The sequence below is a fragment of the Salvelinus sp. IW2-2015 genome, linkage group LG7, assembly GCF_002910315.2.
Source record: "Salvelinus sp. IW2-2015 linkage group LG7, ASM291031v2, whole genome shotgun sequence".
Classification (NCBI taxonomy): Eukaryota; Metazoa; Chordata; class Actinopteri; order Salmoniformes; family Salmonidae; genus Salvelinus; species Salvelinus sp. IW2-2015.
This window is the reverse complement of record NC_036847.1, coordinates 4,021,482-4,037,445: the sequence shown is the minus strand read 5'-3', so window position 1 is coordinate 4,037,445 and position 15,964 is coordinate 4,021,482. Positions and strand designations below refer to the sequence as shown.

At 46.7% G+C, this 15,964-nt stretch overlaps 1 long non-coding RNA gene across 1 annotated transcript in view; it reads left to right on the top strand.

Moving 5' to 3' along the window:
* The window catches only part of LOC139028026 (uncharacterized), a 173,734-nt gene extending 169,369 nt beyond the window's left edge, over positions 1-4,365 (top strand). The window contains exon 3 of the long non-coding RNA XR_011480161.1: positions 4,342-4,365. This is a non-coding gene — a long non-coding RNA (uncharacterized lncRNA). The remainder of the gene's footprint in view (positions 1-4,341) is intronic.
* The last annotated feature ends 11,599 nt before the right edge of the window (positions 4,366-15,964 follow it).

Sequence of the window (15,964 nt, the reverse complement as noted above, 5' to 3'; positions counted from 1 at the left end):
AGGAAATGTAAAAAAATGGCTGTTTCAAAACCATATTAACAGGGATACTGGAGTGATGGAGGTAGATATGTACAGGGGTAGGGGGACAGGGATACTGGAGTGATGGAGGTAGATATGTATAGGGGTAGGGGGACTAGGCAACAGGATACAAGATACAAGATAAACAGAGTAGCAGCAGCTTGTATGTGTGTGCTTGGTTGGAGTCTTTTGTCGCGCATTCTTCACGACTGTGCGCGTGTGTTAGGACCATTTTAAGTGATTTGGATACCGAGGAATTTGAAGCTGTCCACCTCCTCCACTGCCATTGAAACAATGACAAAGCGTTCTCGTTCACCCCTGTTTCTGTAAAAAGCTGAGGGGTAGGGCTGGAGAAATGTAACCGCTCTTAAATTCATAGACAGAGCTGTGGATGCAAGGACTGACCATTCAAGATATCAACATGATAGTTTTAACCATGTTTTGAGGCTGTATACTGTCGTGTTTGTTTACGTCGACTTTGTTTACCAACATTGGCGTACATCTGMTGGGGTTACGACTGTCGAACTAGGCTCACGAGGCATTTATAAGTTGTATTCTTCAAGAATCAACGGGTACGTTTCATTAATTCAGAGGTCCAAAAATGGATGAAGCAACTTTAGAGTACATATTCACAATGATAAAAACGCACCTGTTTTCACGAGTAATTCACTCTCCAWATCGCGTACATGTGTGTAGAGGACAGACTGCAGTTCTGCCGTCTCACTGTTTGARGGCTTTAAACTGTATATCACTTCTKCCACATGATCGCATGAGTACTTTCCAGAAGTGGAGCGTCAAATAGTGGTTATGCATTATAGATAGTGAATCGAGGGACGATCGGGTTGAGATACCAACAGAGTCCACATTGTGCTTCTATTTTCATTAATATGATAGAGTTACATTCATATTTTATAAGGTATTTTCTACTTGGATATAGAGCTCTCTGTCTCTCACTCTCTATCGCTCTCTCTCTATCGCTGAGTGGTTAAGTTCACTCTCTTTCTGTCACGGCCGTTAAAAGAAGAGGACCAAGGTGTACATTTTCCTTTAATTAATAAAAATGACGCCGAACAAAACAATAAACACTACAAAAACAAACCGTGAAGCTAAAGGCTATGTGCCCTAAACAAAGTCAACTTCCCACAAASACAGGTGGAAAAAAGAGMTACCTAAGTRTGGTTCTCAATCAGAGACAACGATAGACAGCTGTCCCTGATTGAGAACCATACCCGGCCAAAACATTGAAATAGAAAATCATAGAAACACAAAACATAGAATGCCCACCCCGACTCACGCCCTGACCAAAYCAAAATAGAGACAYAAAAAGGATCTCTAAGGTCAGGGCGTGACACTTTCAATGAGGGATTGGAGAGATATAACCATTTTTAAGTTGTATTAGTCGTATATACAGGATACACATGGTATACACTGTCCAATTAAATGCTTACTTGCAGGTTCCTTCTCAACAATGCAACGACAATAAGAAATCATAAAATATAAGAATACGGACATAAAGTAAATGGCTCAGTAGAATATAATAAACATTTTAGCATAWGTATAATACAGGAAGGCACAATTTATAGTTCAATATTTACACATGTATCAGGGAAGGAGGGAGGGGAGAATTGGGGGGAAAAGGTTTTTAATAAATTGAGAAGTATTAGCAATAGTAAAGAGTCTGGTAGCAGCAAGTGTGTGTGTGTGTGTGTGTAGATATATGTCAGTGGTGTGTGTGTTTGTGTGTGTGTGTGGTGTGTGTGTGTGTGTAGCTATATATCAGTGTGTGTGTGTGTAGATATATGTCAGTGTGTGTGTGTGTGTGTGTGTGTGTGTAGATATATGTCATTGTGGGTGTGTATGTGTGTGGTGTGTGTGTGTGTAGATATGTCGTGTGTGTAGATATGTCAGTGTGTGTGTGTGTGTGTAGATATGTCAGTGTGTGTGTGTGTGTAGATATGTCAGTGTGTGTGTGTAGATGTGTGTGTAGATGTGTGTGTGTGTGTGTGTGTGGTGTGTGTGTTAAGTGAGGAGAGTCAGTGCAGGTGGTCAGTCCAGTTCAAGTGTTCAGCAGTCTGAAGTCTTGCAGATAGAAACTGTCTCTGAGCCTGTTGGTATCAGACCTTATGTTCCGATACCGTCTGCCCGGCGGTAAGGGAGTGAACAGCTCGTGGCTGGGCTGTGTGGGGTTTTTGATGCTGCGGTACTTCCACAGGCACCGTTCAAGTAGATGTCCTGAATGGCGGTTGTGGAAAAAGTACCAAATGTCATACTTGAGTAAAAGTAAAAGTCACCCAGAAAAATACTACTTGAGTTAAAGTCAAAAAAGTATTTGCTTTTAAAAATACTTACGTATCAAAAGTAAATGTAATTGCTAAAATATACTTATGTACCAAAAGTGCAGGTATAAATCATTTCAAATTCCTTGTGTTAAGCAAAGCAGACGGCCACAGCTTCTAAATGTACAGATAGCCAGGGSCACACTCCAACACTCAGAGATCATTTACGAACGAAGCATGTGTTTAGTGAGTCCGCCAGATCAGAAGTAGTAGAGATGACCATGGATGTTCTCTTGATAATTGTGTGAATCAAAATGTAACGAGTACTTTTGGGTGTAAGGGAAAATGTATGGAGTAAAAAGTACATCATTTACTTTAGGAATGTAGTGAAGTAAAAGTTGTCAAAAATGTAAATAGTAAAGTACAAATAACGACGTATTCCTTTAAAGTATTTTTACTTAAGTTCTTTACACCACTGCTGAATGGGTGGGACTCGGTGATGTACTGGGCCGTCTTCCCCACCCGCTGGAGGGCCTCGTGGTTGTGGACGGAGCACTTCCCGTAACAGGCCATGATGCAACCGGTCAGGACGCTCTCGATRGTGCAGCGGTAGTTTTTGGAGCCAAATGTCTCTCGCCGCMTTTAAGAAGTAAAAGGCGCTGTTTCGCCCTGTTGACATGAGTGGTGATGTTGTCGGGCCATGTCAAGTCCTCCGTGAACAAGATTCAGCCTTTATTTACCACCGTTTTATGTGTAGACCCTTTTATCAACAGCATTCATGGCTGCACGGTTTCTCCAACGGAGACGGTAGAGTTGGCATGATGGAATGTGGCATGGCACCAGAACACGCCAACACCAACTGTACCAGTTAGAAGAAGGTGACTGTGTCCAGCTAGGGCCATCTCACTGCTGTGAAGCTACCCGTAACAGACAGTCAGACGCGTGTAATAACCAGCGGGGGAATATTGGCCCAAATCCCCCAGAACACCTCGCCAAACAAAAAGCAGCTAAAGCCTTAAACCTATGCCCAATCGCACGCCGCGCCGCTTTGATCTATGCCAACGCAACAATGGAGGCCATCTTTATTCTGGCAATTAGGCAAAGYAGTAGATTATCTCTCCTTTAGCCCAACCCGACGCAACTCCACCCGGATTCAATTATTAYAGGCTTCCCCCGTCTGCGGCCGTTTGGACTTCTTGGGCGTCCGGCCAGTACACRAATGTGTTCAAGGATTTGGACTACTGAGAGTGCAACAGAAACACGTTTTTTTTTTTTTTTACACTTTATTTATTTCCGCAGTCCTCCCGACTTGAGAAGTCTATCACATAAAAATGAAACCTTGGGAGCTTACAAACAGACTTGTGGTAAATATTTTATGCGAAAAATAAGCTAAATGTACMATTTTCACTCCTACTCTTCCCTCTGTTGTTGTGGCACTTTGGAACCGTCCAATAAGAAGAGAGAGCCTCTACAACCCTCCCCCCTAAATAAATATTATTCCCCACCTTATTGGTCCGAAGTGCCTCCCTCGGCCCAGGGGARAATCCTGAAATGTTTTCAGATTGTGCCGTCTCTCAAGGAGCCAAGATGTTATTGCTTTACTTATGAGAAATCTCCACTCACGGTAACTTGCATAATGCATCGCAGTTGACTGGGAATTTCAGGCATTCTCTGCTATTCACTCTCAAGGCCTCAATTTATTTAGCCCCAGTGTCTTCCTCTCTCTTTCGCTCTCTCTACCTCCCTTTCCTCTTTACCTTTCTCCCTCCCTCCTTCGCTCCCTCCGTCCTTCGCTCCCTCCCTCTCAAGACCGTTCAAAGGGCAACAGTAGTGGTTGAGTGTGTGCGTGTTAAAGTGGAGTGCTTGTGCTGTCAGAGGGCTGGGATGAGAGACCACCCTGTTGGTTTCCCCATCTGGGCCACGACCTTGTTCCCCTCCCAACCATTCACCGACTGCCACTGTCATCTCCGCCATTTGATGTGTCTCAGAGACAACAGCCTGTCAACTCCTAACACACTTTTTTTCCCCCTCTCCCTTTCATCTGCAGATACCACCGTGTCATCGCGGAAAGGTAAGGCAACACAAAATCAGTCACCTGTGTCCCTCCGCTGTTTGAGATGTGCCGTGTGTGTGTGTGTGTGTGTGTGTGTGTGTGTGTGTGTGTGTGTGGGTGGCAGCAGCTGTGTGTTTGTTCTCAAGTACTGTTTATCAACACTCATGCCTGATGTGTTAGCGATGCGAAGTCAAGGTTACTGTTCTGTACAATAGCGTCATCCCCGGATAGCATGGTCCCCCAAAACACCCACACATATAGCCAATAGCATCGCTCTATACAGTACATGAGAAATACATCATCCACACTATGTGCGTCGCTGCCGACTCATCGGTACGCTCAGAATCATAACGCTCTTTTGTAATGTTCTCTCTCGCTGTGTATCTCATCAGTCACAGCACAGTTGAAACCTCGCGTATGTTACTGTGTGGGGGGTGGGCGGAGAGAGTGATTGTGTTCCTCATGTATAACTGGGAGGTGGGGTACGGTTGGCGGGTGGAGGGAGGAGGGGCCGGCGCTGTCTGTTTTGATTGGGGGGGATAATGATCCGGGTGGAAGCAGACATTGTGGACAGGTCCGGGGGGGGGGGGGGGGGGCTTCTTTTTTAGTGGCAGCACAGTGTAGGTATATGCATCAGGACGTTTCGTCCCTTTACTCTGTGTAATGAAGATGATGGCGGAGGGTGTGCCCAAGCTTGTATCCTGTGTGATTGCACTGGATGAGAGGACAATAGACAATCAGCCGTGCCGCTTTACAGTCGATACACTTGACGTTGTTCAAACTTTGTTTCGCACACTTTGTCCTTTAATGACGGTATTGTTATGTGTGTACTATGGGGGGGGGGGGACAGCATCTTTGTTTTCGCAGGAGAGAAGATTTTTTGGGGGGCAACTCAGTTACATAACGTGACACGCACCGACTTTTAAGTACACTCTCAAATACACTTGATCTACAATACATAGCCATACCAACTACGCAATGTGCTCCATACCCACACATACTTCATGTTTGGTACACACACGGAGACAGACACAGATACACATCGGTTTTCTTAGTATGTGTGTGCGTGTGCGTGCGAGTCTATGCGTGTGTGTGTGTGTGCGCGTGCGTGTATGTGTTGTCAGGCGGGTCTATAAAGCTAAGGGATGTGGTGCGTCTGTGCTGTGTAGTCTGACGGATGTCGAGCGGGAACAGAGGTTAGCGTGGTGTACATCATCTCTCTACAGACACAATCCCATATGCCGGCTGCTGAAGGAGAGACACATAAATAAGGCCAGACACCGCACCCTGTGTGTGTGTGTGTGTGTGTGTGTGTGCGCGACACACTCATCTAGGCATTTTACAGCTATGCTAACCCATGCAGACACACACCTTCTTGTAACATACTCCCTTTCTCCCCTCAAACATTTACACAGCGCACTCAAATACTCTGTCAATAGTTCAGCTCATGAAACATGGGACCAACACTTTTTGTTCAGTGTAAAAAAAATTTTTTAAGACACAATCAAACAAAATTGCTGAACGAAAGAAAAGCGACTTCAGGGGGTAGAAAAAGAAAGTGCATGAAATGGAGCACACAGAGAGGGAGCTTGTTTTGTCCAGTTCGACAATGAACACGGATAATGGCTAACACTGCTGCAGGATGGAAAAAGCAGTACGGAGGCAAGTGGACACTGGAGCAGCCGCGTCAATGCTGTCTGTGGCTGTATACAAGAATAAACCACATCACCTCACAGCACAGCCGATGGAGATGACGCTGAAAATGTACACTGTTCCAGTGAGAGGGAATTGTGACTGTTACAGTGGAGAGCGACAAAACCGAAGGGAAATCTACCACTCTACTTCGTGAAAGGCAACCATCCAGCTTTTCTATGACGGACATGGCTGGAAAAGGATCAAACTAAACTGGCAGGAAATTCACATGGTTGCAAAAGAGTTAAAGAATTCCAACAGATTCTGTTTGGGGGACGATTCACACTGCTGATCCCCACCCGCCACACTCTTTGGTCCCCACCCACCACACTCAACCACATTCTGTTGCTCGCAGCCAGCCGCATGTTTTCTGGTCACCGATACGACATCTAGTACAGGTCTGAGCAGAACTGCAATGCAGACAGACTCTTAAGGCTTCCCTTACCTGTCGCACACACTGAGCACTCCCAGGCTGAAATCCTCTACTTCGAGGAAGTGATGAACGCCCCCAGTTTACGTCAGCCCAAGTGAAGAAGGTTACCCACACTGATCCGGTGATGTCTGAGGTCATGGACATTGTCACCTCGTGCTGGGGAGGAGAACTGCCGGAACAGCTTTACCCGGTGAGGAGAAACGAGCGCACGGATCAGTCTGGATGCTTGATGGCGGGACTTTCAAATCGGCAYACCGCGGCCACTGAGAAAGCAGGTGCTTGAACTCTATTCAGTTCACTGTGGCATGGTGCGAAGAAGATGGCACRCAGCTACCTTTTGGTGGCCAGACTTGGACACAGCTGTCGGAGAAAAGGCCAAGTCGTGTTCTGCACGTTAGAAGATGCGGAACATGCCTCAGCTAGCGCCACTACACCCATGGGACTTCCCAGAGGAGCCTTGGCAGCGAGTCCACATAGACTATGCAGGCCCACTRGAGGATTGTATGTTCTTAGTCATAGTCGACCCAGACAGCAAATGGCCTGAGGTCACATTRATGAAGAGCGGAGAGAACCATCGAAGAGCTACGGTCAATCTTCGGTTGCTTGGGATTGCCAACGCAACTCGCTAGCAACGATGACCCCCAAAACTTGTGTCTGAAGAGTCCGGGTCATTCATGGAATCAAACAGACAATGAAGCAAGCTATAAAATCATCACAAGGAAACAGGTCCCTCAACAGGCACGTAAAACACCTTCCTGTTGACCTACAGAACCATCCTCCCCTACGCTACAACCAAAGTGGTACCCGCGTCAGCCACGGTGAAAAGACGGGTTCGCACACGACTCGACATCCTGAGACCTCCAGACTTAACAGGGTCGTACATACACAACAGAGAAGTGGAGAGACCGAACAAAGCTAAAGACAGAAGCTTCAAGCGTCGGAGCTGGAGAGAGAGAGTTCTCGCTCGGGAACTATTGAAAAGGTCCAAAGTGGATACCAGCAGCAGTGGTCACAGAAACAGGCCCTCTGTCCTACACAGTTCACACGCCAGMGAACATCATCTGGAGGAGACACGTGGCTACTGGAGACCTATCACAATTATGTGCCAGCACCTGAACATCCACTGCAGCAACCTACAAATATGGAAAATACTCCAGACTCAGCAGACTCACCTATGGAAAATGCCTACTCAGGGTACTGTTGCACCCAAGTACGGCCATACACCAACACCACTCAGACTCAGAGACAATGTGACTGTAGACTCACTTGTACGTCGTCATTACCCTGCAAGAGAAAGACAACCCCCTGACAGGTTGACCATTTAGTTCAGAGACTGACCTCTGACACTGGGGCAGAATACACCTCAGGGTTAAGTCTGGGAACTGAGGTAGTCTACCCTTCCTTAGTTCAGGAAAGGTTATTCTGAATACTGCCATTGTAACATTAAGAGAACTGTTATGTTCAAAATAAATATGTTTATTTAAAGATAAAGACTGTAAAGAAAATAATATGCAAAACAGTGAATATTTACATTTTCCTTGTGAGGCATCAAAAGTAAAGGGGGTTGTGTATTGATGTTCTGGTTTGTCCCTTCAGGGCACCCGTAACGCCCCCTTTTTTTAACGTACATTGGAATGCTTGGAATGTCTTGTCCTGTGAATTTTGTTACCTTTATTTAACTTGGCAAGTCAGTTAAGAACACATTCTTATTTACAATGACGGCCTACCCCGGCCAAACCCAGACGACGCTGGGCCAACTGTGCGCCGCCCTATGGGACTCCCAATCACGGCTGGATGTGATGCAGCCTGGATTCGAACCAGGGACTACAGTGACGCCTCTTGCACTGACATGCAGTATCTTAGACCACTGCGCCAGTCGGGAGTAACAAAGCCTATGTTAATTTCTACTCCTGTCTCATTTCCGGAACTTATATTAGTTGTATAAGTAATACAGTGTGCCTATACAACAATCTATCTTCTATCGCTCGCTTTCTATCTCTTCTACAGTGGCTTCCGAAAGTATTCACCCCCTTGGCATTTTTCCTATTTTGTTGCCTTACAACCTGGAATTAAAATAGATTTTTTKGGGGGGGGTTTGTATCATTTGATTTACACAACATGCCTACCACTTTGAAGATGCAAAATATGTTTTATTGTGAAACAAACAAGAAATAATACCAAAAAAACAGAAAACTTGAGCGTGCACTATTCACCTCTCCAAAGTCAATACTTTGTAGAGCCACCTTTTGCAGCAATTACAGCTACAAGTCTCTTGGGGTATGTCTCTATAAGCTTGGCACGTCTAGCCACTGGGTTTTTTGCCCATTATTCAAGGCAAAACTGCTCCTGCTCCAGTTGGATGGGTTCCGCTGGTGTACAGCAAACTTTAAGTCATACCAATTCTCAATTGGATTGAGGTCTGGGCTTTGACTAGGCCATTCTAAAACATTTAAATGTTTCCCCTTGAACCACTCGAGTGTTTCTTTAGCAGTATGCTTAGGGTCATTGTCCTCAAATCTCTGGAGAATGAAACAGGTTTCCCTCAAGAATTTCCCTGTAYGTACCACCATCCACCATTCCTTCAATTCTGACCAGTTTCCCAGTCCCTGCTGATGAAAAACATCAGCMGGATGGTTTTCYCGGGGTGATGWGAGGTGTTGGGTTTGCGCCAGACATAGCGTTTTYGTTGATGGCCAAAAAGCTMAATTYTAGTCTCATCWWACCAGAGTACCTTCTTCCATATGTTTGGGGAGTCTCYCACATGCCTTTTGGCGAACACCAAACGTGATTGCTTATTTATTTCTTTAAGCGATGGCTTTTTTCTTGCCACTCATCCATAAAGCCCAGCTCTGTGGAGTGTATGGCTTAAAGTGGTCCTATGGACAGATACTCCAATCTCCACAGTGAAGCTTTGCAGCTCAGGGTTATCTTTGGTATCTTTGTTGCCTCTGATTAGTGCCGTCCTTGCCTGTTTCGTGCGTTTTGGTGGGCGGCCCTCTCTTGGCAGGTTTGTTGTGGTGCCATATTCTTTCAATTATTTAATAATGGCTTTAATGGGGCTCCGTGGGATGTTCAAATTTTTTGATATCTTTTTAACCCAACCCTGATCTGTTCTTCTCGACAACTTTGTCCCTGACCAGTTTGGAGAGCTCCTTGGTCTTCATGGTGCCACTTGCTTGGTGGTGGCCCTTGCTTAGTGTTGTTGCAGACTCTGAGGCCTTTCAGTACAGGTGTATATATACTGAGATCATGTGACAGATCATGTGACATTTAGATTGCACACAGGTGGACTTTATTTAACTAATTATGTGACTTCTGAAGGTAATTGGTTGCACCAGATCTTATTTAGGGACTTCATAGCAAAGGGGGTGAATACATATGCACGCACCACTTTTCCGTTTATAAAAAATATATTTTATTTTATTTTATTTCACTTCACCAATTTGGACTATTTTGTGTATGTCCATTACATAAAATCCAAATAAAAATCAATTTAAATTACAGGTTGTAATGCAACTAAACTAAACGCCAAGGGGGGATGAATACTTTTGCAAGGCACTGTATCTCTCTCTCTCGTCTCTCCTTGTCTCTCGCTTGTATGTGTGTGTTGGCAGCGTCAACCACTCATCAACCTCGCACCCTCAGATGCTCCGGCTGTCTATTTYCCGATGGCAGTGTTTATCTGGTAGGTTAGCACACATGTATTTTGGATGGCTTAGTGTATAGCCATCTATCTTTTTTTGCAGAAGTCTACTGACCCTAGCGGTGTGCTATTTCAGTAGCTGAATGACCTCTACACTTCCTTCCCTAGGACCGTGATAGACAACCTCCAAACTCTGCTCACCTCGACACACTCAGCATCTCAACAGAAAAATGATCTTTCTCTCCCTTTCTATCGGTCTCTATCTCTGTATCCCTCTCTCCCTCCCCACTCCATCTCGCTCTCTTTCTCTCTCTCCCTCCTTTCTCAGAGCCAAATTAAGTATATTTATGGCACCTGTGCTGGAAAAACACTCTCTGGGAGACGTTCCTCTAATTTCATTTTCAAAATGACAGCGATAAATTGATCAAATGGGCCGAATCGCATCAGAATCGCACGCATGCCCATCCGTCATGGCCCATCCTCGGGGAGCTGTGGGCGTAGTTAAACTAGCCAAAACCAGACACTAGCAGGAGAAAAAGAGGGAGCGGGTGAGGGAGGGAGAGAGAGCGAGAAGGGAGGCAGGAGGAGAGGATGAGTGGGTGTAAGGAGGGAAAAGGGGAACAGGAAAGAGGAATTACTGTACGTCAAATCGCCATCAACAAAATGGCTGTGCAATCATTTCCTTATTCATCATAACTTACTTAAAGACATTTTAATTTACAGAACTCTCTGGAGAACATAAGGCCTTGCCCCACTGTGCATGTATGTGTGGGTGTCCGTGCATCCACACGTGTGTATTTTTGTGTKTCTGTGTGTACTGCAGAGGTCAAAGCTAATTTTCCAGCACAGCAAAGCCTCACGGGGGAAGCCGGGCTAAGTACTCAGGCTGCCGATGGACCAGCGTGATAATTCATTAATCAGAACACAAGTTAATTGATTCTGCTGCTCATCGCTTTGCTGCAGAAAGCCTCCTTCATTCAAACAGCACACAGAGCTTTATCCCTCCCTGGCCTCTGAGAGCTGCAGGTTCACACGCTCCGTGCCCTCTTTATACCTCTCTGTCACTTTCTCTCCTTCACTATCCCGCTCTCACACTTTAAACTCCTTCTTTCTCTCTTTCTCTTGGCCTCCCTCTCTCACACTTTATCGCCTCCTCCCTCTCTCACACTTTATCGCCTCCTCCCTCTCTCACACTTTATACCTCTCCCTCTATCACACATTATCGCCTCTCCCTCACACTTTATCGCCTCCTCCCCCTCTCGCACTTTATCGCTCTCCTCCCCCTCTCGCACTTTATCGCCTCTCCCCCTCTCGCACTTTATCGCTCCTCCCCCTTCGCACTTTATCGCCTCCTCCCCTCTCCGCTTGTATCGCCTCCTCCCCTCTCGCACTTTATCGCCTCCTTCCTGCACTTTATCGCCTCCTCCCCCTCTCGCACTTTATGCCCCTCCCCCTCTCGCACTTTTCGCCCTCCTCCCCTCTCGCACTTATTCGCCTCCTCGCCCCCCCTACACTTTATCGCCTCCTCCCCCTCCCACACTTTATCGCCAGCCTCTTCCTTCTCTTCTCTTTCACTTCCCCTCAAACTGACTCATTAGCTCCCTTTGTCTCTGCGTTTATCTGTGTGTGTGTCACTGTGCGGGCTTAACTAGGCGTGAGCATGGTAAAGCAGCTTAGCACTAACAGGGCTAATGAAGCCAGGGCCCTGGGTCCCTGTAAAGGAGATCAATGCTGCTACTCTGTTGGCTCTGTGGAGCCTGTCAACGTTGAATGATTAGATGAATCAGTCACACGGCCCGCAAACTAGCAGACTGACACTCAGATATGTGATAATACTAATGCTACTAAAAACATGCAGGAGTACACAGGTAGGCAGACAGAGAGGCAGGCAGGCACGCACATATATAATCTCTCACACGCGCACACGCCACCCACTCTCAGCCGAACACCCAGCCCCCCAGTCTGTTCTAATTGATGATTCCAACATGGCATCAAGGGTACAAAGTGATATGAGAGAGAGAGAGAGAGAGAGAGAGAGCGCTATCGATCCCTGCTCAGAGCAGGAGAGGAGAAACTGCAGCAGGCTAGTAGGTTGGCAAGCTGTATCGGGGAGATCTACACTCTTTGGAAAAAAGGGTTCCAAAAGGGAAACCCTTTGAAGAACCCTTTGTGGTTTCAGGTAGAACCCTTTTGTGTTCCACTTAGAACCCTCTGTGGAAAGGTTCTCCGAGGAACCCAAAGAGGTTCTACCTGGAACCAAAAAGGGTTCTTCAAAGGGTTCTCCTATGGGGACAGCCAAAGAACCATTTTAGGTTCTCGATAAAACCTTTCTTCTAAGAGTGTAGCCCTCTCCTGGATGACTGTACATGTAAACAGCTCTACACATCCTGGTGATGAGACGTGCACTGGGTTTGACACTTTTGATTGTCGTTTTTTTGACTGGGTCTTGCTCAGAGTTATCCAACTTCCTGAAACATCACTGGAGGATCTAAGAATGGCTCTGATCCATTTAACCTGAAGGAAAGTTACAGGGAAGTTATCTCCAATGGGAATTCAACACATGCAGAGTATAACATTTCACGTCTGGGTTTACATGTTTGTTCAGCAGAGTGTGTGGAGCGTGTGTGCGCTTATGTGTGTGTCTATAAATAGAAGTGTGATAGTGTCTTTGTGTGTTTAAATGCTAATGCCGTGGCACGGAGCGACAGGGGATATGGCAGGGGTCAAGAAACTGCCTCTGTCGGAGGGAAAGAAGGCAAAGGAGGGCTTGCCCTGTTAGCCAAAGATGCTAATTTACCTGCCAACTTACACAGAGAGCAGAGTGATCTACAAGCCTCCACACCACCACCACACACACTCTCTCTCTCACGTCTTCCACAATTATTTTCAGTACATACTGATACTGCCTTGCATTCCATTCCTATATCATATTATTACATTTGTTTGTTTCTCTCTCTCTCTCCCTTTATTTCTCTCTCTCTCTCTCTCTCTATCCCTCTTTCGCTCTCTCTCTCTCTACCTGTTTTCGGTTCGATCTTCCTCTCGGAAGATCCTCCTTCTGGCGCAGCTGAAGGAAGTGTTTAATTGAAATGCACGCTGGCTTCTGCCAACGTGTGGGCCCCTAGCCAAGTCTCGCACCTATTCCCTTGCCAAGAGAAGCCTGCCTCGCTCATAGAGAGATTGTTTCTGCGGGCGGAGCCGTAGTGGTTGAGTTAGGATGTGTGGACACGTCCTGGTTTTGTTTACCGCTGTTCTGCTGTGCGCCCTCGCCGTGCTGCTCGGTTGCTCATCCGTCCTCGGGATCCCTAGGACGAGAGATGGCGGTGTGGACTGTTTTGGCTTGTTTGTTTCGAGCCTGTATTTGAGGCCCTGAGAGAGAGAGGGGTCAGCGTAGTTCTGACCCTGCTGAACCCACCCCCTCACACCCAGATAATAGGGTCCGACACTGGAAGGTTTTTAAACGCCACCCTCCACAGGGTCACCAAAGACCACTTTGTCAGATGATGCCACGTCTGTGTGATTTAAGGAGTTAGAGCCGCCGYAGCCGGGGAAATGACTGCACTCTGACTGTTTCTGTTTTGGGGGGTGAGACCCGTGGTGTGCTTTGTGAGCTTGGCTACCTCATGACTCAAGCGTTTCAGACATGGACGGAGATCCTAGCACGCACGTACACACACAAACACACACAACCTTCCCAGACTTACCTGTCCTCCTCATTAAGCCTGTCTGGGCCTGGAAACATTTCTCTCTGCCTGCCTCCGACAGAAACAGCAAATAATAGAAAAGAAAAGTAAGAAGAAACGGAACGATAGAGACAGATCACAAATCTCTCTTACTGAATCCCGCTCTCCCAAGTTTCAACTTGCCAATTAAATGCGGTGAACATTAAGAGGTTTTTTGTGGCCGGGCCAAAAGTTMATTTGCTGTTCTGTGTTCCTCCCACCATGGGGTAGCGGTTGGTGATTGCGACGGGCAGACGGCAATGAGAGTTTTGAGGCGAGAGGGCTGGCACACTCAGTGTAATTGACTTCACAAAGACAAAACTACAACTCATCAGGCCTATTGTCTCAACGTCAACGTCAGACAGGGAGGCTGTCGAAAGTGCGGACATGAAGGCGTAGACCTTCGATTGGGCCATTGTCTCCCGGGTGGGAGATGTTACTTCGACGTTCACCTTACTGCCGTTGTTGATCTTGTTTCGTTGTTGTCTCTTCCGCCACTGATGATGTCAGTGGTGGGAACAGAGCCAATCCCTTGAGGCTAATGACTCTTGTTCATGTTTGAACAACATGTCCCCCCCCCCCCCCTCCGCTCCCTATCGCTCCATGTCTCCCTCTATCCCTGCCCGCCCCGAGTGAGTTAGAGCTGCCATAAGTCTCTGTCTGCTTAGGGCTGGGGGACGCCACAGTCGAAGGGGCAGCCCCAGCGTGCTGGTAGTGCAGGGGAKGTGGGTGCCATATTGCACCCAGCGGGGAGGCTCCAGTGTGGGCCTGGCTCGGAAGCCAGTCCGGGCTAGCTTGGATTGGCCCAGCGGGAGGGTCGTGGGAGGGTAGGCTGGAGAGGAGAGGRAGGCAGAGGAACGGAAGATGGTTGATGGATACTTCAATTTCTACTTTGGAGTCCACAGGCTGTATCCTGGGAGAGTGTATGTGAGAAGCATGGAGAGCAGACGTGTTCAAGCATCATCTCACCCTCACACGCTCACACACACTGCACATCCACACCTAGATAACAAAGAAAGTCATGCACAGAAACAAAATTCACACATGGAGTCTTGCAAACTTTTTACCAAATGACCCAATCAACACCATCCGGCATGTTAGTTGGTTACCTTGAACTACTAGAAGTGCTTGCTTTTTTTTCTCTGATGTAAAATGTGCATATTCATGCGCAGACACATCATAGCGAGCTGTGCCCATAACGAGCTTCACCCTCCGCCGGCTCCGCAGTCACGCTAATTAGGCTGGCATTTTGCTTCTCCGGTTGTTGCGTTCTCTAACGCTGCCTCGTCAGCCGCTCAAAGGGATGTCACCACGGTAACACAGGCAGATGGATAGGTCTGGAGTCTCTTCAGGAGAGAACCAACAAAGAAGAAGAAGCACACACAAACAAACACTGTATGGCAAACAAACAAACAAACAAGAAAGAAACATAGATGTATAGTTTTCCTTCTGACAGTCTGCAGCTGCTGGGAAAAGCGGTGTCKCTTTTCTCTCCCAAGCTGCTTCTTTCGTTTTCGGCTGAGGAGCTGATTCTGATTCAGTCCAGGAGTTTTATTACCAAATTTACGATGCAWATCCCACTTGTTCCCCGACACCAGCGAGCACAGGGAAAATGAGCCCGGGTCCGGGTAAGAAAATTGGGGTCTGGAACATTGCATAGCAGAACAGGAGACCTGRGCCTGGAAGAAAAACTCGCTGTTAACAGCATTCTCCCCTTCAAGCTCTACTCCGACATTTCTTACTTTCTTCATCTTCACATTATAGTTACTCAACTGTTTTATAATCCAGTCACATGAACAATTGCATGTTCAGTAAGCCACTGTGCATGTACTGTGCATATGAGACGTGATATTAGCATATCGCACCAGTCAACCATGGTAATGGACATTCCTACACAGAGTCTACGTCACAAATGACACCCTGTTCCCTGTAACCTTTCAAATTGCTTTTTAAATCACTTTTTTTTTTCTCCTCCCTTATTTCAACCAAGCAATTTGACTGAGAACACATTCTCATCCACAGCAACGACCTGGGGAATAGTTACAGGGAAGAGGAGGGGGGATGAATGAGCCAATTGGAAGCTGGGGATGATTAGACGGCCATGATGGTATGAGGGCCAGATTGGGA